The sequence below is a fragment of the Sus scrofa genome, chromosome 6, assembly GCF_054392235.1.
Source record: "Sus scrofa isolate SSC_HxYL_T2T_F1_AM1 chromosome 6, Sscrofa_HxYL_maternal_Yorkshire_Landrace_v2.0, whole genome shotgun sequence".
Lineage (NCBI taxonomy): Eukaryota > Metazoa > Chordata > Mammalia > Artiodactyla > Suidae > Sus > Sus scrofa.
Window position 1 is genome coordinate 86,955,000 of NC_139388.1, and position 25,608 is coordinate 86,980,607.

Consider the following 25,608-nt stretch of genomic DNA (forward strand, 5'->3'; position numbering starts at 1 on the left):
GATTCAACCCCTAGCCTGGGAACCTCCAAGTGGGTGCGGCCCTAAAAATAAAAAAGCAAAAAAAAGAAAAGAAAGAAAAATAATACTTCTTTTATACCAAGACCATACCAGGCCCTGCACTAAGAGCTTACAAGCCTCATCTGGCCCTCATCCAACCCCGTGTCAGGGAAAAACCCTCTCTCCCTGCAGCCGGGGTGGGTGGGGGTGGGGGCAGGCACTGGCAAGTCTAGGAGCACAAAGGACCTTTGGATGGTTTTGGATGGTTTTGATGGCTGGTCAAGATGTTTCCCCCAAGAGGAAAAGAAACCAAGGTGGGGTGTTTGTGTTAATGAGTGTGCGAGTGTGAGGGAGAGACGTGCCCTGGGCCAGGCCCACCTCCTATGCCCGAGGGAAGGGCACGGGGGACGAGGAAGTGGGACCCAGGGCACCGTGCAGGTGACCATGACCCTGAAAGTTTTTTTTTTTTTAATTATTTTATTTTATTTTATTAGGGCCGTACCCATGGCATATGGAGGTTCCCAGGCTAGGGGTCCAATTGGAGCTGTAGCTGCCGGCCTACACCACAGCCACAGCCAGATCCTTAACCCACTGAGCGAGGCCAGGGATCGAACCCACAACCTCATGGTTCCTGGTTGGATTCGGTAACCACTGAACCATGATGGGAACTCCCCTGGAAGGTTCTAAAAAAGGGACTCAGCTTGAGATGTTTCCAGAGCTCTAACCCTGCAGGTGTGTTTTCTCCCTGACCCCGTTTTTTCCTGAAGCAGATCTGTGTGTGTGTGTGTGTGTGTGTGTGTGTGTGTGTGTGTGTGTGTGGCACACGTGCACTTGTATCCACCTTGATCTGATTTCTTCCATCTCCCCGGACCCCCGCCAGCGCCTAGACTTTCCGGAGTCGTCCTTGTTAGCGGCTGCTCGATTCATCGTGGGAGGGGGTTTCTTGCTGCTCGTAAAACACCGCCTGACGATGTTTTCTTTCCCCCCATTTCGCTCTCTCGGCTCCTCCGTTTGGCAGCCCCGTTTCTCCCCTGCGTTTGGCCAGATCCATAAAATAAATACATCCACAGCACAAGAGGAAATGACCTTGGGGTTTGGGGCCTTTTTAATGGGGCCTGAGCGCTGCTGACAGCTCCTCGCTTCCCGGCTTTACCAGCTCAGCATCGGAGGCTTTGCCTGGAGCCCCGCATTTCGAGGCGGCCTCCAAAGCCCTCCAGTCACCCTTTCTCACCTGGCTTTACCTGCTGGACTTCTGTTGTGACTTCTGCTGGCTTTGAGTTTGCTTTATTTTTTCCTTTTTCGGGCCACCCCGGCAGCATACGGAAGTTCCCCGGCTAGGGGATCGAATCTGAGCTATAGCTGTCGCTGTTCGCCACAGCCACAGCCACACCAGACCTGAGCTGTGTCTGTGACCTACACCACTGCTCAGGGCAATGCTGGATCTTTAATCCACTGAGAAAGGCCAGGGATCGAACCGTGACCTCATGGATACCAGTCAGGATTGTTACTGCTGAACCACAATGGGAATTTTTTGTTTGTTTGTTTGTTTCTTTTTTTTTTTTTTTATTATTTTCCCACTGTACAGCAAGGGGGTCAGGTCATCCTTAGATGTATACATTGCAGTTACAGTTTTTTCCCCCACCCTTTCTTCTGTTGCGACTTTTTTTCATTTTTAAGTGACAAAAGTAATGTGTGTTTGTCTTTAAGGCTGTAAACAGTGCAGACAGGACGGTCACCTGCTCTCCTGTCCAAATCACTGGCCCTGTCTGGAGCAGCTATAGTGTTCTCATCCCCTGTCTGGAGTGGAAGTTGCTGAGGCTCCTGTTGGCATCTCACCCAGCAGGAGGCCTCCTATGACGGGTCTCCAGCAAAGGTCGAATGACTGAATGAATGAATGGAGATGAGTGGAATGGTTTGTCCCCAGGTGGGTAGTTCATCCCAGGTGGCCCATCTTCAACCATCCTCCTTTGGACCTTGTGTGTGACCTTGGGCAGGTGCCACTTACTTTCTGGAACGTCAGCTTTTCTGCGAAATGAGGATACTTCCCATTCAGCTCCCATCACGGGCCTGTGAAGGTCAAGGTCGAAGGCAGGAGGGAAGAATTCCATGAAAGATGAAGCACGAGGACGTCTCTGAGATCAGGTATTGATGGGAAAGCTAAGTTCGGGCAGAGCCACACAGGGTGGTGATGCTCATTATGTTAACTCCCCCCTCCCATCTTTCCAGAGGAGGAGGAAAAAAAATTCTAGAAATTACTCACCAAACCAACAGTAGTTGCTAGGAGCTCTTTAGCTTTATTTGCAGTCTTTTAATATTTTTGTCATAGGAATGTCCTGAGGTTCTACTTTTATAATGAACATATTTTAATATAAGTGTATATGGGAGTTCCCGTTGTGGCGCAGTGGTTAATGAATCCAACTAGTAACCATGAGGTTGCAGGTTCGATCCCTGGCCTTGCTCAGTGGGTTAAGGATCTGGCGTTGCTGTGAGCTGTGGTGTAGGCTGGTGGCTGTAACTCCGATTGGACCCCTAGCCTGGGAACTTCCATATGCCTCGGGAGCGGCCCTAGAAATGGCAAAAAGACATATGAATAAAGAATGTTATATGAATAAAGAGTATATGAATAAAGAATGTTAACTGTAGTCTCCATTGATTAAACTCCGGCTCCGTAGTAAGCTATAGGATTATTAAGATGCCCATTTTACAGATGAGGAAACTGAAGTTCGGAGGGGTGGGCGACAAACCCAGGCTCACGAGGGCAGGAAAGGCTGACCCCTGAGGGAGACTCATTCCCTCCACGGACGGGGATCCCAGCAGCTGTGGGATGTGGGCAGGCCAGGATTCAGAGCGGGTTCTTGCACGAAGGGAGAAAGAGCCCAAAGAACGTGTTACCAGGGGCAGAATTTATGACACTGTGTCAAACAGCAAGGGGTTTGGTGTCAGAAACACAGGCTTGTGTCCCAGATCTGCCACTTCCCGATTTGGTGACCTCACTTCTTGGGGCCTCAGTTTGCCCATCTCCGAAAGGGGTGAGAAACCACATACCTGTCTGCCAGGCTTGTGCGGACGGAGCGAACTGTGGACATGAGCACGCGTGTAAACTGTAGAGGGCTGCTTATTTGTTCTTGGAACGAGCATTTGTAATGCACCTGCTCTCACAGCAGACGAGGGCCTGGTCCCCAGAGCTGATCCGCAAGGGTTGGAGCCAGACAATCAACCAGGAAACCAGGGCAAGTGTTCAGGCTGGTGACGGGGGTGACAAGTAGAGGGCTGGTGTCTGGGATGCAGCCACCTCGGAGGCCGGGCCCTGAGCCGCTGACCAAAGCCACTTTGGGGAGGTGACCAGAGGCCGGAGGTCAGTGTGTGAAGCTCTTTAGGGGAAGTGTCCCAGGCAGAGGGAAGCCAAGGAAGAGCTGACGTGGCCGAGGGACGAGGAAGACCAGGGCGGTGAGAGCCGAGGAGGGTGGGAGGCAGGGCTGGAGTCGGAAGGACTCCTGAGGACAGTAGTGGCTTTCCCAGGGCAGCTGACATGACTCCTCACCCCTCTCTGGCGAGGGCTCGGCGGGTACAGCCTGTGCACAGGTCAGGAGGTGGGCATGTGTCTGAGGACAGGAGTCCTTTCCTTGAAGCAGAGAGAGGCTTCCCCACTCAGGGGGACACGGGAGGACCCTCACGGGGCCAGGGGAGGAGGGAGGAGGAGAGGCACCTACCCGGAGCTCCTGGTCCTTGGAGCGGCTCCAATGGGAAGATGAGAGGCCAGGCAAGATTAAAGGGCAGAAGCGGTGCCTGAGGACAAAGCAGGGATGGGGGGGAAAGGGGGGATGGAACAAGAGGAACCTGATGTCCCTGGATGTGGGGAGAAGTGGGTAGGCCCAGAGGGAGTTCCAGAGGAGGTTCTAGGGGGTGGCCAGAGGGGACCCCAGGGAGGGGAGCCCGGAGGGGGCCCGTGAGGCTCTGGAACCCATCTCCAAGGCAGGTGTCCAGGTGCCCAAGGCAAGGTAACCGGAGGTCCCACACCCTCAAAGCCCCCAATGCCCATCCACTGATCATGATCCTTAGCAAGAAGGGTCTTTCTAGAAATGCCATTCTCTCCCCAGTGCATCTGGTTTAATCGTGGGGCTGTGGGTGGGTCGTTTCAGGAAGGTGGTTGGTGGCACCCACAACCCTGCGGGGGTGAGTCTGACAATGTCACTCCGGCTCGTTTGGAGGAGGGCAGGGCAGGAGCGCCCCGCCCCCAGCTTTGCTGTGAGGCTTGAGGCTCTAGTGTTCGTGCAGCCCACCACTCGGCACTTGGCCCCGTGGGGGCTGTCCCAGACCTGGGTCCTCCAGTCATAGGATTACTTACAGACCCTCAAGGTGGAAGGGAGGTTAAAGAATGCACCCCTCCGCCTGTGACTGATTCTGCTGGGCAGTGCCAAACTCAGCTTGATCTCCTCTGATGACAGGACGCTCACTCCCTACCCTTCAGGGCAGCTCATTCTGTCCTCGGCAGGTCTGTTGGCAGGTCTGATATGGAGCCCAGCTTTATATCCTGGGGATCTCTTCCTATGGGTTCCAGTCCTTTCTCTCAGGACTGCACGGAGCACAGGGCGCATCTAATCCTAGTACAAGGGACAGCCGTCCGGGTCTGGTCTCTGATCCCTCCAGCCATCTTCCATCGAGATACTCCACGCCCCCCACTCTTCTTACCTCCCACCTCTCACCCTCCTTGTTTGTCCAGATCCTTCTTCCATGCAGGGCTGAGCCTGAGACTCTGGGTGCAGAATGCAGAGAAGATCCAGGGGCCTCTGGCAGCCTCCTTAATATGGGGTGGGCTTACCTGATGCCATGATTTTGTGAGTGTTCTCTCTCTCTTTCTTTTGCTCTCTCACCCTTTCCTTTCTCTGGGCATTCTAAAAGAAAGGCACAGCTGTCTGAGGCCCAGAGATGGGGCTTCTAGGCCACCTTCTTTCTTAGCCAGAGGAGGGTCAGGCTGAGCCAGCCATGTGCCCAGAGGGGACTTGGAAAACCATGGGGATTTTTAACTGAAAGCACATTTTCTTCGGCTCATCTTTAAATGACAGAAAATAAAACAAGCTCACTGTAAAAATGAGAAGTAATTCAGATGTGTACGGAGTAAAAAGCAAAGCCCTTTTTCATGGCTCCCCCTCCCAGATCTTAACCTCTGTGGACAGACTGGTGAGTTTCCTTTAAGGCATTTTTCTTTCCACGTGGAAATAAATCTTTTTCCTTCCCTAAGGGAACACTACACATGGTGACTATTCATTTATCAGGGTCAGGTTTCCACATATAGTGCAGCCTCAGTCTTAGTTTTTAAGTGAATTTTTTTTTTTTCTTTTTAGGGCTGCACCCGTGGCATATGGAGGTTCCCAGGCTAGAGGTCCAATCGGAGTTACAGCTGCTGGCCTACACCCTGGCCACAGCCATGCAGGATCCGAGGTGGGTCTGTGACCTACACCACAGCTCACGGCAACGCCAGATCCTTAACCCACTGAGCGAGGCCAGGGATCGAACCTGCGTCTTCATGGATAACTAGTCGGATTCGTTTCCGCTGCGCCATGATGGGAACTCCCTTAAAATGAAATTTGAAAAACAAATTTATTAACAGTTCCTAGAACAACGCCGTGTGGCAGCCCTGTAAACAGCATAAAGAGTTTACCGGGAAGAACAGAGAGTTATTTTCCATCGCACCTCCCACACTGACCCCTGCTCTGAGTTCTCTGTGTCCCCAAACACACAGGGGAGGGCAGGTCACACGTCACACCGCACTTGGGGCACAAGGTGTAGGCGGGCCACGCTTTGTCACCAGCCTGCTGATGTCACTTAGGTTATCTTTATTTTTTTTTCTTTTTAGGGCCACATTTCCGGCATATGGAAGTTCCCGGGCTAGGGGTCCCGTCGGAGCTGGAGACGCTGGCCTGTGCCACAGCCACAGCCACGCGGGATCCAAGCTGCATCTGTGACCTACACCACAGCTCACAGCAACTTCAGATCCTTAACCCACTGAACAAGGCCAGAGATCGAACGCGCATCCCCAGGGATATTAGTTGGGTTCTTCTTAGCCTGCTGAGCCACAACAGGAACTGCTTCATCTAAGTTATCTTTAGCTTTTCACTTTTTTTTTTCTTTTTTGGCTGCCCTGTGGCATGGTGGTGTTTCCGGGCCAGGCATTAGATCCAAGCCGCAGTTGTGACCTAAACCACAGCTGCAGCAACACTGGATCCCTAACCCACTGAGCCCGGCTGGGCATGGAACTTGAGTCCCAGCGCTGCAGAGACGCCACTGACCCATTGCCCCACAGTGAGAACTCCATAGCTTTTCACTTTTAAACCAGGCTGCAGTGACCCCTTTGCACTGATATCCTTAGGCCCACGTAGGAAAGCTTCCCAAGGGTGGCCTGGCCGGGTCACAGGAGCACGTGGTCACAGTCAAGGTGCCGGCAGAACCCAGGCCCTGATTCCTGGGAGGTGGCCAGGGACAGTATAACACAGGAGGGGAGAGGGCAGCAGGCCAGGAGCCAGGAGGCCTGGGTTCTGAGCCTGTCACTTCCCCTCTCTGGGCCTGTTTCTTCCCCCTCAAATGGACGGACTGGCCCAGAGGGCCCTGGTGGCCTTTCCAGGCTTCCGACAGCCACCAGCCCATAAAACCGGGTGAGGGCTTGTCCCCCGCGCCCCACAGCTCTTCCCCGCCGTCTGGAATGGCACTCTCTGCTCTGATGACCCTGAAAGTCTGTTTTACTCTTCAGATGTTTGGGAGATGGTTCCGTTTCTATTCTAGGACCTGTCCGGGTGGAGCTGGCCTGTCCGTTGCCGCATCAGAGGGAAGGTGGCACTGGGATGGGAGGGGACGCCTGGGTGAGAGTCCCAGGCTTACAAAGGACCTTCCTCTCAGCCTCTCTCTGTGACTTGTCAGGACAAGGCTTGTCATGTGACTTCAGGAAGGACTTGTGTCATTTCGGACCCAATTAAGAAACAGACACACTCTAGGTATTTCAGGGAGAAGAACCTAGAACAGGGAGCTGGTTACACAGGCTGTGTGTGGGAGAGCCAAGAGGCCAGAGGGGGCGTGATGAGTCAACCCAGAGATGGCCCACTGTGGGAAAGTGCCACCACCTGGGGGCGGGGGCACAGGGGAGGTGGTGGATCCCAGGCTGGCTGGTGCCAGCTGGAACCTTCCTGGGTGGGGCACAGAGGACATGCAACTGCAGCCAGTGACCCCACCTGAGGCAGAATGTTCTCTCTTCACGCCCCGCTCCTCAGTTTTCCTTGGTGCCTCCGTGGGGGCAAACTCAGCTGGAAACAGGCTGGCAATGGAGCCTGGGCAATGCAGCCCTCAGGCTTCAGCCCCTGCAACCCAGGCAGGAATGTATGTGAGGTTGGGGGCCCAGGACTGGCCCGTGACTATTTGTGCTTAAATGCTCTGGGTGTTGGGGAGCTCACCCTCTAACTCTAGAGGTGGCCATCACAGTCCATTTCACTGCCTGCTGAGTATGAGTGTTGGCTCAGAGTAAGGAAGAAAAGTTTGTCACTCCCACCCTGGAGACGAGGGTTTGTCTTGGAGCAGGAGTGGTTTGTGTAAGTCAGTTGCCTCACGCCTGCTGGCTTTTCTCATACTGTCAGAGCTGCCAGGAAAGCTCTTCCCACCCTCCGGTGCTCAGCTGACTTTCACCCAGCTGGTGAGATTCAGCTCTTCCAGGAAGCTGCCCAGCACCCACATGCTGGGGGATGGTGGCCTTGTGCCTGTCCGGGGCACCTTGCGCCTCCTTCTCTGTTGAGCCCTCATGGCATCACATCATAGGTGCATTTTCCTGTTTGTCCACCCGATCCATCCCGGGCCCAGAGCTCGAGGGACTCAACTTTGGACCCCCCCGCCTCCACTGCTAACCTACTAAACGCTTCGTATCCAGAAGGTAATTCGCCCAACAACCTGAACTGAGGTACCGTTAGGCCCGTTTCTCAGCTGGAGACTCTGAGGTTCAGAGAGGAGGGGGTCCAGACCTCCTCTGTGGGGGCAGAGCTGGGATTTGAACCCACTTCTCCGGCCGTGAAGGCCGTGTTCCGTAAGTATGGGGTTGGCCTGCCTGGCTTTGCCACAGAACAGCTGGGCAGAGGCGTGGAAATGCATGGGACGCCCCACTGGGAACACTTTCAGTTCAGCTCTGGTGCCTCGTCCCCCTCCTTCCGTCCAAGCCCTGTGACGTCAGCCCCTTGCAGACAAGGAGGCCGTTCCCATGGCCACTTCTCCATTCTGAAATGACCAAGAGGCCAGGCTGCGACGGCAGGTCTAACCACAGATTGACAGATGTTTCCATGTGTGGAAGTGGGGTTTGAGGCTTGACGTGTGTTTTCACGGTTCCCTTTTCACTCGCTCCCTTGGGTGATCTGTCTAGTCGTGGTCTTGATGCTCTGATGTGTTTCATGTCTATTGCACACACGCCTTAGGCCTTTCTTAATTATCCCTTTCCTTTGCAGAGTACTTTCTAGTTGGCATAGCACTTGTTCACGCATCAGCTCAGTGGATCTTCCCAGCGAACCTGGAACCTGGGCCCATTGGCTAGGAGGCTCAGAGATGCCAAGGAGTGACAATAACCATGACTTGCTGCCCTTGACCGAGCACTTTTAAGCCTCACTAAAGGCACAGTGGGATGTTGAACCACCCGAGCAAGCATCTCCTTTAATCTTCTGCAGCGTTATGAAGTAGAATTGACTATCGTTCCTATTTTAGAAGCAGAGCTACAGAAGCCCGAAAAGGATAATGGACTTGCCCGAGGTCACACAGCAGCAAATTTAGACCTAGAACCCACTTCTTGAATCCTGGTGCAGTGTTCTGACCAGCTCTCGGAAACTGAAAAAAAAAAAAAAAATTGCTGTATTTCAATAGACCTACAGCATCATTGAACATAGATATACCACGACTTTCTATACCCTAGGAGATAAAAATGCCATCCGTTTAACTAAGATGTAGTCATTTATCACTTAGAATTTCAAAATTTCCTACTAAGTAAAAGAGCTCAGACTTAGATGCATATCATATAGATATACAAGCATATATGTCTATATCATGCATAGATATCACTCTTGTGCATTCATGAAAGGAAATTTATATGAAAATAAATGTATGTGAAATGAAACCAAATATATTTACATGAAAATAAACTTCTTCACATTTAAAACGGACTCTGACTCCACACACCCAAGGCCCGTGCTTTTTCACACACACTGTCCTCCGTGTGGGCCAGCTTGGGTGACACAGGCCTCATTCTCCTGTTTTTAAACATTTTATTGAACTAAAGCTTACATATAATAAACTGCACAAAGGATATGTTCACGTCTGTGATCAGTGGTGGGCTGTTGTTACATACCTAGGTATTTTGCAAAATGGTTTTTAAACTGTTAGTCACTTAAAATCAGCCCCGGTGGGAATATTTACACCATGGAAATGGGCAAATGCTACAATTCGGGGCTTCCCCCCTCCCCCGTCCTCAGAGATTGTTGTTGTTGCTTTGTCCTTTCTACGGCAGTACCTGCGGCATTTGGAAATTCCCGGGCCAAGGGTTGAATCGGAACTGAAGCTTAGGTCCACACCATAGCCACGGCCACATGAGATCTGAGTTGCATCTGTGACCTACACCACAGCTTGTGGCAGCTCTGTATCCTTAACCCACTGAGCAAGGCCAGGGATCAAACCTGCATCCTCATGGATGCTACATCAGGTTCTTAACACACTGAGCCACAGAGGGAACTCCCAGAGACTGGTTTACCAGCACCTCACTGATTGTAACCACCATCAGGATTGGGAGAGAGATTTCCAGGATGCTAGCAGGCCCCTCCTTGCTCTCCCTAACCTCCCCCAAGGAACTTCGCTGAAGCTGCAGCATTTCTTACAAGAATCCCCAGATGACTGAGAGCCCTTGCACTGGCTTTGCCTTTGGGGGCTCTTCCCACATTTGACTCCCACGTGAAGAATGCAGCTGAGCGTGTCCTTTTCACTGCCTTCCCCACCCTGTACCCACAATGGGTTGCTTCCTAGAGTTAAAAGAATACTCCTCTATTGTCTCCAGGGTTTTCTTCCAAGCCACAGAAACCCATACCAGAGTGATGCTTGGCTTGGCCAGGCACCGGCAACTCCATCCAGAGGGCTCCTGGCCAGCAGATATTGGGAGACACAGCCCGATTTTAGAGCTATTAAAATGTGGAAAATGGTGCCTCTTAGAATTGCCAAGATGCAGTGTATTATTATTCTTTTGAACCTCTTCCTTTGCTGAAGCCGTTTCCTTTGAGAAGCAGTTTCTCTTGACGATGAAGCCACATAAAGCAGATGTGCCTCCACTTCCTCGTGGCCAGCAGTCTCATTGGTCATCCTGTCTCTAGACAGGTGGTGTCTGCCCACGTCTCCAGGGCCAGCCAGGTGGCCCTGACCTGGAAAGAGAAGGAAACTGTGGCTCTGACACCAGGCTGCTTCTGGACAGTCTTTTTTGGGTGCAGATGAGGGCAGGGCTTGTGCCCTCAGGGGACGGTTCAAGGCCGTCTTTATGGGGGTCTCACCTCAGACACCGCCCTGTGATGACTGCTTCAGGGTCAGTGTTGTCTTCCCAACCTGGCTGTGACCTTCTGTAGCTTCGTGTGCCCTCAAAGCCTGGCACACCCCTGACATGGAGCAAGTGCCCGGGAAATGTTTGAATGGATGAGCACATGACAGGTGGGGCTGGAGAGATGTCATTCTGCAGCCTGCCTGACTCCCTGCCCTTGAGAAAGTCACTCATCTGTGAAATTGACAGGAGCATCTTAGGATAGCATGCAAAGTGCCTTCGCACAGGCTCTGAGGGGCTGATTGAGAGCATCGTTATGGGACCCCTTTGGGGACCTCAGGACCACTCTTTCCTTCTGCTCTACCCCAATCCTGCCTGCCGGGGCCAAGGCCTTGGGTCTCTGGCAGGTGGGGCAGGGCGTGGCAGGGAGGACCAGGCTGAGACCTGCTCTGCTCTGGGGCTGGAGTCTGGGGTGGCAGGAAGCGGCATGCAGGGTGAGGTGGATCCAGAGCAATGGGTTTAGAGACAATCTCAGAATGGCAAGGAGAGTGAAGTGAGTTTGCTGAAAATGGAGTGAGCAAGTTGGAGTGTTGGGGTCAGGAATGAACCTAGCATGTGCTTCAGGAACTGTGGGAAATTCAGAGGGAAGTGTGCTTGCTCCTAGCTGGTGAAGAGCCTTGAACCTGGACCAGAATGTCTGGGCTTGGAGTTCTCACTGTGGGTCAGTGGGTTAAGAATCCGACTAGTATTCATGAGGATGTGGGTTTGATCCCTGGCCTCACTCTGTGGGTTAAAGGACCTCGCATGGCCATGAGCTGCGGTGTAGATTGCAGACACGGCTCAGATCTGGAGTTGCTATAGCTGTGTGTGGGTTGCAGATAAAGCTGGGATCCCATGTTGCCGTGGCTGTGATGTAGGCTGGCAGCTGCAGCTCTGATTTGATCCCTAGCCTGGGAACTTCCATATGGCATGGGTACAGCCCTAAAAAAAATAAAAGATTCTATGGGTTCAAGTCCCAGCCCTGCCACCTCCAGTCCTCGTGACTCTGGGTGGTTACTGCCTTCCCCGGGTTTGTTTCCTTACCTGGAAAACCAAGATAATAACCCTGGTTCTGAAAACCTCCTAGTTGGAGTAATTAAAATGTACTTACTTGATGGAGTCCTTGCTCAGAGGCCAGACTCAGAGCACTTAATGTGAATTAATTCAGCGCTTCTCAAAGTGTGGTCCAGGGATCAGCAGCATCAGCATCACTTGGGAGCTTGTTAGAAATGCACATTCTTGGGGCCCTGCTAAATCTGCAACCATGGGAATGTGGCCAGCAGTATGTATTCTAACAACCTCTCCAGGAGATTCTGCTGAAACCTAAAATTTGAGAATCATGACATTAGCTCATTAGTCTCCTCATTGGTTCTGTGAGGTAGGGGATGTTATCATGAAAAGTAAAAGCCTAAGTCATTCTGGAAGGTCCACAGTTCTTCCAAACTCAAAAACAAGTTTTTCAAAAATAAGAAAGACATACGATTCATATATCATATAATTAACCCCTTTACAGACTGTACAAGTCATGGTTTTTAGTATACTCTCACAGTCATGCAGCCATTACTACTAATTCCAGAATATTTTCGTTGCCCCCCCCCCAAGAATGATGTACCTTTTAGCAGTCACTCCCCCTAGCCCTTGGCAGCTAGCAATCTATTCTGTTTCTATGAATTTGTCTATTCTGGATATTTCATATGAATGGAATCGTATGATATGTGCGCTTTTTGTTTCACTTAGCATGTTTTCAAGCTTCTTCTACGTCGTGCTTCATTCCTCTTTATGGCCAAATTATACTCCGTCGTGTCGATACAACACATTTGGTTTATCCTTCTATCCACCAACGGATGTTTGGATCATTTTGGGGTTTTTTTTGTTAATTTCATTGTATGCTAAACGTACAACTCAGTGGAATTTAGTTCATTGACACTGTTGTACAACTCTCACCTCTATCTAGTTCCAAAACATTTCGTCACCCCACAAGGGGACCCTCTACCCACTAAGTAGTCATGCCTCATTCCCCCCTCCCCTGAGCCCTGGCAACCCCTCATCTGCTTTCTGCCCCCATGGATTTAACCATTCTGGGTATTTCATATAAAGGAATCATATCATATGTAATTGTCTGTGTCTGACTTGTTTGACTTGGCGTGATGTTTTCAGGGCTCATCCAAGCTGTAGTGTGTATCAGTTCTTTTTTTCTTTTTATGGCTGAAAGATAGCTTGTTGCATAGATACACCACATTTTGCTTACCCTTTCACCCACTGATGGACATTTGGGTTGTTTCCACCGTTTGGCTAATGTGAATAATGCTGCTATGAATATTCATGTACGAGTGCTTTTTTGAATACCTATGTTCAGTTCTTTGGGGTATACATCTAGGAGTGGAATTGCTGGATCAGATGGTAACCCCGTGTATACCTTTTTGAGGAAATGCCACTCTGTTTTTCCAAAGTGGCTGCCCCACTCTACATTCTCACCAGCAATGTATGAGAGTTCCAGTCTCTTCATATCCTTGTCAGCATTTGCCATTTTCTTTCCTTTTTTTAAACTTCACAGCCATTCCAGTGGAGGTCAAGTGGTATTTCATCGTGGTTTTGATTTGCTTTTCTCTAAGGTTAGTGATGTTGAGCATCTTTCATTTGCTTTTTGGCCACCTAGATGTCCGCTTTGAAGGATGTCTTGTTTTCTTTCTTTCTGACCACACCTGCAGTATATGGAAGTTCCCGGGCCAGGGATCGAATGTGAGCCACAGCTGTGACCTATGCTGTAGCTGTGGCATCATGGGATCATTTAACCCATTGTGCCAGGCTGGAGATTGAACCGGCGCCTCTACAGAGGCAAGCCACATCATTAACCCACAGTGCCACGGCAGGAACTCCTTTTTTTTTTTTTTTTTTTTTTTTTTTTAAGTGAGGCAATTTTTTACTTAAAGAGAGAAGAGGGAGAAGATGGGTATGCAGGGGTGGTGGAAAGGGAAAGAGAAAGATAGAGACAGAGAGAAAGAGCAAAAGAGGAAGAGGAACTCCTCGAAGGATGTCTTTTATAGTCCTTTGTCCATTTCTTTTTTTCTTTTTTTTTCTTTTTATGGTCACATCCATGGCATATGGAGTTTTCCAGGCTAGGGGTTGAATCAGAGCTGTAGCCACTGGCCTATGCCACAGCCACAGCAATGAGGGATCCGAGCCACATCTGCAACCTATACCACAGCTCACGGCAATGCTGGATCCTTAACCCACTGAGCGAGGTTGGGGATCAAACTTGCATTCTCATGAATACCAGTCAGATTCTGAGCCACGACAGGAACTCCTCTTTGTCCTTTTCTGAAGTTGCTTGTCTGTCTTTCTGTTGTTGAGTTTTAGGAGTTCTTTATATATTCTGGCTATTACCCCCTTATCAGATAGGTGATTTGCCAATATTTACTGTCATTCTATGGGTTGCCTTTTTACTCCAATGGTAGTGTCTTTGATGTACCACATATTTTATTTTGACGAAGTCTAATTTATCTATTTTTTCTTTTGTTGCTTGTGCTTTGGTGTCCTGCATCTAAGAAGTCATTGCTAAATTCAAAGTCCTGAAGATTTAACTCCTATAAACTTCAGTGCTTACCTTTAGGTCTTTGATCCATTTGGAGTTGGGTTTTGGATATGATGTGAGGTATGGGTCCACATTTTTTTACTTATGGATAGCCAATTGTTTCAGGACCATTTGTAGAAAGAGGCAATATTTTAAAGAAAAATGTTAAGCAGAATCCTAATGTAGCTGCTATGTGCTAGATATGGCAAGAAGTGGGGAGGTAGCTCTTGAGCAAGTGAAGTTTGGGAGATGTTGTTTCCAGTGGATTTTTGCTCCTTGAAGATTTCCTCTGGCCTGGGGGATGCTCTTTTAGTAAGAGATGCCAGGACTGGGGCAATATGGCTGCTGATCTTTCACTGAGAGGGACAACCTGGCAAGATCCCAGCCGGGCTTCTCCTTTACTCTTCCTAGGCCTGTGTTCACAGACAAGTGGTTTCCAGAAGCTTGCCCACCTGGTGCCCATCTGCTTCCTCCTCACCCCCTAAGTGAGCCTTGGTCCACTGGCCAGGCCAAGCACCTCTCCCACCTGGTCAAGTGTGGTTCCAAAAACAATCTTAGGAGCATTTGGCAGTGCTTTCCAGCCGGGACTAATGGTGCTTCTGTCCACGACCCTGACCCAGGTTCCTGTGGGGTGGGCGGCCTCTCCTCACGTCCTGGAAGGTGATGGAAGGGTGTGGTTTTTCTTCTTCTCCTCTTGCTTTGGAAATAAGCCTTTATCCAAGTCTCTCTGGCCAGATGATGCCAGTGCAGGCTTGCTGGCCTCCTGGTCCAAGCCAGGTACTTCCGTGTGCTGGCTCTCCTGCTCATCACCCACATGGGTCCAGGTGTATTCGTCTGCTGGTGTAGCTGTAACAAAGGGCCACAAACGGGGCAGCTTAAAACAACAAAACAACAGAAATGTATTTTCTCACAGATCTGAAAACTAGAAGTTTGAAATCAAGATGTGGGGAGAGTTGGTACCTAGAGGCTCTCGGGGAGGATCTGTTCTAGGCATCTCTCCTAGCTTCGGTGGCCTCTGGCTATCCTCATCAGTATCCCTTGACTTGCAGATGCGTCGCTCCAATTTCTGCCTTGTTCTTTGCCGGACCTTCTCCCTGTGTCTCTGTCGCAGTGTCTTTTGTCCTCTTATTTTATGTATTTTATTTTTGGCTGTGCCCGTGGCATGCAGAGTTTCCTGGGCCAGGGATCAAACCTGTGCCAGGGCAGCAACCTCAGCTGCTGCAATGATGCCGGGTCCTTAACCCACTGCACCACCAGGGAACTCCCCTTTCCCCCCCATCAGTCGTATTGGACTAAAAGCCCACCCCACTCATGATGATCTTACGACATCACCTTAAGTAATGACATCCGCAGTGATCCTATTTCCAAATAAGGTCTCATTCTGAGGTTCCAGGAAGGACGAGAATACTGGAAGGGACACTATGCAACCCAAAGCACAAAACAAGGAGCGATAGCTTCTGGGAAGCTGCCATGGCGACAGAGGCTGTAGCTGACATTCTGTTTCTGGGAGCCCCTTCTGTGCACCTTTGCTTCTAATAGCCTGCACCCACGGCTCTCTTCAGAGATCTCCCCTTGAGCTACTAGAGGTGCTTTGCCCCCCTGCCTCCCGGCCCTCCCACATACAGAAGTGCCTGGGCATTTGTCTCCCCTGGGTGGCCGTGGCGTGGTAATGACTGGCTGGCCCTCATGCAGGAGTATGAAAGCCCGGCTCACTTGCCTCCAGTTGGTAATAAGCTCTGAGGTGGAGCTGACACCCCAGAGTCCCCCCACATGTCAAGGTCAAGCCGACTAGTTCACTTTCAATGTGCAGTTTCCTCCAACTCTGTCTGTGGTTTGTCCCTGGGAGCACTTCCTTAAGAAACTGCTTTCACACGAATCCTCTTCTCAATGTCTACTCTGGGCAGCCCAACCCGAGACAGGTATCCATACCTTGAGCCTGCTGTGGCCAGGACTGGTGCAAGAACCCAGCCCGGGGGAGCCACGGAGGGACTCGCATCACAGGGTCCCATGATTCAGTGATTTGTGGCCAGTGGTTGTTTCATAGCTGAAGTCTCCCTTTGGCAGCACTGAGGCATCTCCCAAACATCCTGCTTCAGCTGGTTTTCCCAACCACGCCATGTGAGAGCTTCCGATCTTGCCTTTTCAGGCTGCTGACCAACCAGCCCAGGAGTTAGTGCTGACACATAGCCCTTCACCTCCATTTGAAGGGGATACCCAGATCTACCACTCGTAGTCCTGTGTGCCCACCCATGACCCAGGCCTGAGTCCTTGGCTTACCTCTCTGACAGTTGACGTTAGGGAACTGTGACTATGAGACCATGGGAGTGTGTAGAGGGCTAGGTACAGATGCCATAGACGTGGGTGACATGGGGCTTGGCAACCTATTCATGGAATCTGCTTGGATCCTCTGGGCCTGTTCAGTCCCAATTCTAAATATATCATTTCCACTCCATTGTGAATTGCTGCTGTGCCTTTCTCATGCTATGCCTTGGTGGATTTGATAATACCTAGCTCACAATGGAAGCTCAGGTGCTATAGTTGCTTGGTGCCTCATGGTCAGGCACTCAGTCTCTATTAGGATCCAGTAGAAAGCCAGAAATTTATTAAAAACCAAACCAAACCAAAGCAGTTCTCTGCTGTAGAAGACCCTAGGTGTCTGCACTAACTCCCTTCTATTGGGGATTGCCAAAGACTCTCCCCAGTATCCTTATATAGCACTATGGAACATTCTTGATCACATGGCTTAAATAACAGGGCAGCTTACATTGCAGCTTGAACCTCCCCAGAGTTATCTCTTTCTTTGTCTCATAAGTGATGGCTTTTTATAACAAATGTTGATGAAGATGTGAAGACACTGGAATCCTTGTACATTATTGGTGGGAATGTAAAAACCACCATTGTGAAAAACAGTATGGCAGCCAAAACAATCTGAGAAAGAACAGAGCTGGAGGCATCAGGCTCCCTGACTTCAGACTATACCACAAAGCTACAGTAATCCAAACAGTATGGTACTGGTGCAGAAACAGACACATAGATCAATGGAAGAGGATAGACAACCCAGAAATAAACCTACATACTTAAGTCAACTAATCTATAATAAAGGAGGCAAGGATGAACAATGGAGAAAAATAGGCTCTTCAATAAGTGGTGCTGGAAAAACTGGATGGTTATAGAAAAAAGAATGAAATTAGGACATTCTTTTAGCACCATCTACAAAAATAAACTCAAAATGGATTAAAGACCTAAATGTAAGACTAGAAATCATAAAACTCCTTGAAGAAAATACATACAGAACACTCTATGACATAAATTGCAGCAATATTTTTGTGGCTCTGTCCCTTAAGGGAAAGGAAACAAAAGCAAAAATAAATAAATGGTAGCTAGCTAAACCAAAAAACATTTGGAGAGTAAAGGAAACCATTGACAAAATGAAAATACAGCCTACTGAATGGAAGAAGATACTTGCAAATGATAGGACTGATAAGGGGTTAAGATCCAAAATATATAAATAGTACATACAACTCAACATCAAAAAACCAAACCCAATTGAAAAATGGGCAGAAGATCTGAACAGACATTTTTCCAAAGAAGACATGCAAATAGCCAACAAGAACATAAAAATGCTCAATATCACTAATCATCAGGGAAATGCAAATCAAAACCACCATGAGATATCACCTTACACCTGTCAGAATGGCTACAATCAAAGAGACCGCAAATAACAAATGCTGGTGAGGATGTGGAGAAAGGGGAACTCTTGGACACTGTTGGTGGGAATGTAAATTGGTGTAGCCACAGTATGACGGTTCCTTAAAAAACTAAAAATACAACTACCATATTACCTGGTAATTCCATTTTTGGGGGTATATCTGGAGAAAATGAAAACACTAATTCAGGAGTTCTTGCTGTGGCGCAGTGGAAATGAATCTGGCTGGGAACCATGAGATTTCGGGTTCGATCCCTGGCCTCGCTCAGTGGATTAAGGATCCGGTGTTGCCATGAGCTGTGGTATAGGTCGCAGACACGGCTTAGATCCCGTGTTGCTGTGGCTGTGGTGTAGGCTGGCAGCTGTAGCTCCGATTTGACCCCTAGCCTGGGAACCTCCATATACTGTGGGTGCGGCCCAAAACAAACAAACAAACAAACAAAAAAAACCCGCTAATTCAAAAAGATATGTGCATTTCAGTGTTCATAGCAGCATTATTTACAATAGCCAAGATATAGAAGCAACATAGTACAAAATTTTGTCATTTACAACCACATGAATGGACCTGGAAGGGATTATGATTAGTGAAATATGCCAGCTACAAGAATATATTATACAGTAGAGGGAATATAGCCAATATTTTATAATAACTTTAAATGGAGTCTAATCTATAAAAAATTTGAATCACTGTTATACACATGAAACTAATATAATATTGTAAATCAGCTAAAAAATTACAACCCCTCCCACAGTATGCGGGCTTCTCAAAGAGTTAAAAATAGAATTACTGGAGAAGGTGCCTTTAGAGCATGAGTTCCCCTTCGCTATTCTCTGGCCATTGAATAAAAGCCTGTCTTGCTTGCACAAAACAAAAACAAATAAACAAGAATTACTATGGGATCCAGCAATTCCATTTCACTTCTGAGTATGTACTCAAAAGAGTAAAGAGTGGGATTCTGAAGACATATCTTACACTTATATTTATAGCAGCATTATTCATAATAGCTTGAAACACAGAAGCAACACAAGCATCCATGGACAGATGAATAGATAAGCAAACTGGGGTACAGCCATACAATGCAACAATAGTCAACCTTAAAAATGAAGGCAATTTTGGAGTTCCCATCATGGCTCAGTGGTTAACGAACCCAACGGATCTATCCCTGGCCTTGCTCAGTGGGTTAAGGATCTGGTGTTGCTGTGGCTGTGGCACAGGCCGGCCGCTACAGCTCTGATTCGACTCCTAGCCTGGGAACCTCCATATGCCACGTGTGCAGCTCTAAAAAGACAAAAAAAAAAAAAAAAAGAAGGGAATTTTGGCATATGCTGCAACCTGGATGAACCTTGAGGACATTTTGCTACGTGAAATCCGTTAGTGGTGAAAAGATGAAAACTACATGGTTCCACTTACATGACTCAGACTGACTGCCCCCAAGGACAAAAGGCCGGCTGCCTGGGGGGCAGCTTTGTGGTGAAGTTCAGGCTCAGAAGCTCCCTACCCCCCAGGAGAGCAGAAGGAGGCCAGTCTCCAGCCCAAAGGCCTCATGGATTAGCTTTCTTCCCCTGCTCTCTCCTACTACTGTCACTCCACTTCGGAAAGCCCACCCCACAAAGACCCCTACCTCTGGGACTTCTAGCGAACCTGAGCTAAGACAGCCCCTGGCGGGAGGATCGTGATGGGGATTGGCCAGGGCTGGAAGGGGTTCTGTGGCCCCTGCCACACGAAGGCAAACTGCTTCAGCCCCTCTCTGTTGTCGGACATCACGAAGAGGGTCTGTCAGATCAGCAGCTGCCTGCCAGGTTCCAGACGCATCTGACCTGCTCCAGTGAAGACACCATCCATACCGCGAGAGTCAGCTGCACCTGGTGGGGCTCCTGGCAGCCTGCACGCACTTCCTCAGAGGGCGCTCCCGTGACCCCCTTCTCTTTTTTTCATTTTTTATTGAAGTATAGTTGATTTAATGTTGTGCTAATTTCTGCTGTACAGCAAAGTGATTCAGGGGTTCATATAGATACATGCATTCTGTATAACATCTTCTCCATTATGATTTATTTCAGGATATAGTTCCCTGTGCTATCAGTAGGACCTTGCTGTTTACCCATCATATGTAATAGTTTCCATCTACTAACACCAAATCCCAGTCTGTCTTTCCCCTATCCCCCAGTCCTTGGCAACCACAGTCTACTTTTTTTTTTTTTCTTTTTTAGTGCCACACCTGTGGCATATGGAAGTTTCCTGGCTAGGGGTCGAATCAGAGCTACAGCTTCCAGCCTACACCACAGCTACAGCAACGAGGGATCCTAGCTGCATCTGTGACTGACACCACTGCTCACAGCAATGCCAGATCCTTAACTCACTGAGCAGGACCAGAGATTGAACCTGCATCCTCATGGATACTAGTAGGGTTTTTTTCCCGATGAGCCACAATGGGAACTCCCCACAGTCTGTTCTTTATGTCTGGGAGTCTGTTTCTGTTTCATAGATAGTTTTGTCTGACCACCTCTTTTTTTTTTTTTTTTTTTTTTTTTGTCTTTTTTCAATTTCTTGGGCCGCTCTTGTGGCATATGGAGGTTCCCAGGCTAGGGGTCTAATCAGAGCTACAGCCCTGCCAGCCTACACCAGAGCCACAGCAACACGGGATCCAAGCCGAGTCCACGACCTACACCACAGCTCATGACAACGCCAGATCCTTAACCCACTGAGCAAGGGCTGGGATCAAAACCGCAACCTCATGGTTCCTATTCGGATTCATTAACCACTGAGCCACATCTTCTAATGCTGTCTTTCAATGCCCAAACTTCCTCCATCACATTCTCCCATTTTCTTTTCTTTTCTTTTTTAATTAATTCATTTTTGGCTGTGCCCACGGCATGTAGAAGTTCCCTGGCCAGAGACTGAACCCACATCCCAGCAGCAATCTGAGCCACAGCAGTGACAATGCCAGATCCTTAACCACTAGGCCACCAGGCAACTCCCTGCATGTTATTTTTTTATAGCCCTTATTCCTTTCTGAAGTCATGTAATGCATTTATTTGCTTGGTTATAGTCTTTCTCTTCTAAGAGGGCATAAGCTCCAAGGGGCTGAGGATTTTGACTTATTCAAGCTGCATCCAAGCCCCCAACACTACAGTCGGTGCTTTATCAACATGCATCAAATGAGTGAAAGACTGGGCCCATGTTTTTACCCTTGACATCGACAGAGGGAGGGAAGAGCGTTTTCTGCAGGGATTTTAAAGTGGAGGCCGTTTCTGGGGTCTCAGGGGTTGGAGAAAGCTGGTCAAGGTGGGCTGTCTTCCAGGTGGTGAAAATCCCCTTGGCCCGTCGAGCCCCTCACTGGCCAGTCTTCTTGTTGGGTCTGGCGCAGACCTCAAGGAAACATAACATTTTTAATAAAACCTCAGAGTCAATAAAGCCAAATGGTCTCGGGTGCCTCTCCTGCCGGCCCCAGCTGTTGACTTTAGAAGTCAAGAGGTTGGGGTGTTGCCCAATTGCCATGTAGTTTTGGGGGGGCTATAAGCTAGAAGGGCCTGGCCCATATTATATGAAACAAAACAAAACAAAACTCACCGGTCCTGGAAATATCCCACCGCCAGGCCGACTCAAAAGTCCATTCAGAGCGACAGAACCGCTCATATGCGCTGCTAATGAAAACCAAATTTCTCAGCCCCCTGAGTGTTTTCAGGGGGCTACAACTGCAAGAGGCAGCTGTGGGGCCCTTGGCCACCCCTTCTGCCACCGAGAGGGCCCTACTGTGTTTGAGCTCTTTTATGATAATAAGGGCCACGTACTTTTCTAATTTCAGATGTCGACAATTCATTTATTTTTATTTTTTGCTTTTTAGGCATATGGAGGTTCCCAGGCTAGGGATCGAATCAGAGCTACAGCTGCCAGCCTACACCACAGCCACATCAGATCCGAGCCGTGTCTTCAGCCTATACCAGAGCTCACGGCAACGCCAGATCCTTAACCCACTGAGAGAGGCCAGGGATCAAACCCTCAATCTCATGGTTTCTAGTCGGATTTTTTTCCCATTGTACCACGATAGGAACTCCCAGACATCAGCAATTTAGAACTGAGTCATTTTCATGCGGGAAAACAGGGCACTTTTTTGAGGTAGGGAAGGCTGCCACCCTGGCTGATAGTCCCACTGTGGGCCTGTGCAGGGAGTCCTGCCACCAAGAGGCTCAGGTTACCCCAGGGAGGTCTCACTTACAGGGTGTCCCCTTCAGAGCCCAGGACAGGCTGCGGGGGGGGGTCACCCAAAGGTCCAGAGACAGTGATTTCTGTTTTTTGATTTCAAGCTTCTGTGAAATCTTAGACTCACAACTCAGAAAGGCAGAAGCATCGCTCTCAGAAGCAGAGAAACAGCCTTAACGCCTGTGTCCATGCTGCTTCTGCTTTTCTTTTTTTAAAAAAGGACGTTTTCTCATGGCCTTTTCTTTTCTTTTCCCCTTGATGGTCAGTCTTTATGGTAAGGATGAGTCTTGGGACACAAACCCAGGTGTGCCAGAAGGAGCACTTTTTTCCTTAAGTCAACGTAATTTTTAGTGATGGGAAATTCAAGCTCAACTTTTTAAGATTTTGTTCTACCCTTGTTGGAAGCGGGAGAGAGGAGTGCCTGTTGTGGCTCAGTGGAAAGGAATCTGGCATCTATCCATGAGGTTGCAGGTTCGATCCCTGGCCTACTTCAGTGGGTTAAGGATCTGGCATTGCCGTGAGCTGTGGTGTAGGTTGCAGACATGGCTCGAATCCTGTTTTGCTGTGGCATCCGCCGGCAGCTGCAGCTCTGATTTGACCCCTAGCCTGGGAACCTCCATTTGTCGCAGGTGCAACCCTTAAAAATAAATAAATAAATAAATAAATGAACAAACTGGGAGGGAATTCCTTCCTCAGTTTTCTCATCTGTAAAATGGACATAATGATAGTATAGACCTCTAGGAGCTGAGTTAAAATGGCAAGATATTTATAATAGTACCTGGCATGCAGTGTTAGCTAATATTATTATTACTGTTGTTATTATTATCCCAAAGATAAATGCACAGAGAAGGCAGAAAATCCAGTATGTGTTACCAGGGAAGGCTACCTGGAAGAGGTGTGACAATAAATGAATTAGTCCAAGCCTGATTTTGACCTCCTCTGCTTGGGTATTTATCAAGGTTTAGAAATTTAATAAACTATACATACCATTAATAAATGTGCTCACTTTAGAAAAATTGAAAAAACACTGAAAAATATAAAGAAGAGAACAGAAAACAGCTATAACCACATCCTTCCAGTGATTTCACCATAGATTTATTTCTATTTTTTAATGACATTGACATACTATATATATATATATTACATTACATATATTATATATATAATTGCATATATTACATATTATTATGTATGTTATTACATTGTAATATATACTATATATATTACATTATATGACATTAATTGATATTATATATATATTAATTGATATACTCTATAGTGTTACCTGGCTAGAAAAATATTTATTTCTAGAAAAATATTTATATTTTCATAGAAAATAAAGATCTGGAGGAGGGGAAACACCCACACATATTAACAATGTTTATTTTTGGAGAGGTGGGATTATGGGTAATTTTTCTTATGCTCTTTTTGGTAATCTGTTATCTACGTTTCCTCTCATGACCATGTATTATTTAGTGTTATTCTATTTCTTTTCTTCTTTTATTTTTTAATTTTATTTATTTATTTTTTTAAGGGCTGCACCTCTGGCATAAGGGAGTTCTGGGCTAGGGGTTGAATTAGAGCAGCAGCTGCTGGCCTACGCCACAGCCACAGCAACTCAGGGGCTGCATCTGTGACCTATGCCGAAGCTTGCAGCAACGCCGGACCTTTAACCCAATGAATGAGGCCAGGGATCAAACCCGCATCCTGATGGATAATAGTCAGGTTTCTAGCCCACTGAGCCACAGCAGGAACTCCTAATTTATTTTTTATTTTATTTTATTTATTTATTTATTTTTGGTCTTTCTGTCTTTTTAGAGCCGCACCCATGGCATACGGAGGTTCCCAGGCTAGGGGTCTAATCAGAGCTGTAGCCGCTGGTCTACACCACAGCCACAGCAACGCCAGATCCGAGCCACATCTGCACCTATACCACAGCTCACAGCAACACCAGATCCTTGATCCACTGAGCAAGGCCAGGGATTGAACCCGAAACCTCATGGTTCCTAGTCAGATTTATTTCCACGGTGCCACGATGGGAACTCCAATTTATTTTATTTTTTAAACAGTGCTTACCTTTTGTTTCTCCAGCTGCTGGTCACGACCAAATAAATTGATATTTTTCTTTTTTTTTCTTTTTTTTAAATTATTGGTGTATAGTTGACTTCAAAAGTTGTGTTAGTTTCAGGTGCACAGCAAAATAAATCAATTATGCATATACATGCATCCATTCTTTTCAGATTTTTCCCATATAGGTTATTACACAGTGTTGAGTGGATTGCCCTGTGCTGTACAGTAGGTCCTTGTTACCCACCTATTTTATAGACAGTGGTGTGTATATATCAATCCTAATCCCCTAATTTATCCCTTCCGCCTCACCATTTCCCCTTTAGCGACCATAAATTTGGTTTCAAAATCTTTGAGTCTCTTTTTGTTTTGTAAGTTCCTTTGAAATGTTTTTTTTTGGTTAGATTCCCCATAGTAGTGATCTCACATGTTATTTGTCTTTCTCTCTTTGACTAAGGATGATTATTTCCAGGTTCATCCCTGTTGCGGCAAATGGCATTATTTCATTCATTGTCATGGCTAAATAATATTCCATTGTATATTTTACCACATCTTCTTTATCTAGTCCTCCACTGATGGTCATTTAGGTTGCTTCCATGTCTTGGCTATTGTCAATACTGCTGAAAGGAACTATTTAGTATAATTCAATTTTATACTGGTAAATGCAATTTTAACCTAAAAATATACAAAATAAAATAAAATGTGATTTTATATCTGTGAGTCTGTTTCTGTTTTGTATATACATTCATTTGTATTATTTTTTACATTCCACATATAAGTGATATTGCACAGTATTTGTCTTTCTCTTTCTGACTTATTACGCTAAACATAACAAACTAGTGGTTACAAAGGGAGAGAGAGAAGAAATTAGGGGTGTGGGATTGGCAGATACAAACTATTATGTATAAAATAAATATATAACAAGTATATTCTGCATTGGACAGAGAATTATAGCCATTATCTTGTAGTAACTTTTTTTTTTTTGGCTTTGCCCATGGCTTGTGGAAGTTCTCAGGCCAGGGATTGAACCTGTGCCACAGCAGCGACCCAAGCTGTGACAATGCTGCTGCTTAACCTCCTGCCACAAGAGAACTCCCAATGGAGTATCATCTGCAAAAATACTGATTACTATGGAGTATACCTGAAAGTAATATTGTAAATCAACCACACTTCAATTAAAAAATTTGACTTAACGTTTTAGGAATTTCAACTCGTGGCTCAGTGGTAATGAACCCGACTAGTATCCATGAGGACACAGATTCAACCCCTGGCCTCGTTCAGTGGGTTAAGAATCTGGTGTTGCTGTGGTGTAGATTGAAGACACGGCTCGGATCCTATGTTGCTGTGGCTGTAAGTGTGGGCTGGCAGCTATAGCTCTGATTCAACCCCTCGCTGCAGGTGTGGCCCTAAAAAGACAAAAATAAGTAAAATAAAATTTTAATACATAGAACTTGGGAACACTGGATTCAGGATCTTAAAAACCATTTCATCTTCAGGCCACA

The 25,608-nt window shown here is 47.6% G+C and overlaps 1 long non-coding RNA gene across 1 annotated transcript; it reads left to right on the forward strand.

Annotated features, from left to right (window-relative positions):
• The first annotated feature begins 3,495 nt into the window (after positions 1-3,495).
• On the forward strand, positions 3,496-9,169 carry LOC146402609 (uncharacterized). Its single transcript, XR_014805127.1, has 2 exons — positions 3,496-3,579; positions 8,469-9,169. It is a non-coding gene; the product is annotated as an uncharacterized LOC146402609 (long non-coding RNA).
• Positions 9,170-25,608: the final 16,439 nt, after the last annotated feature.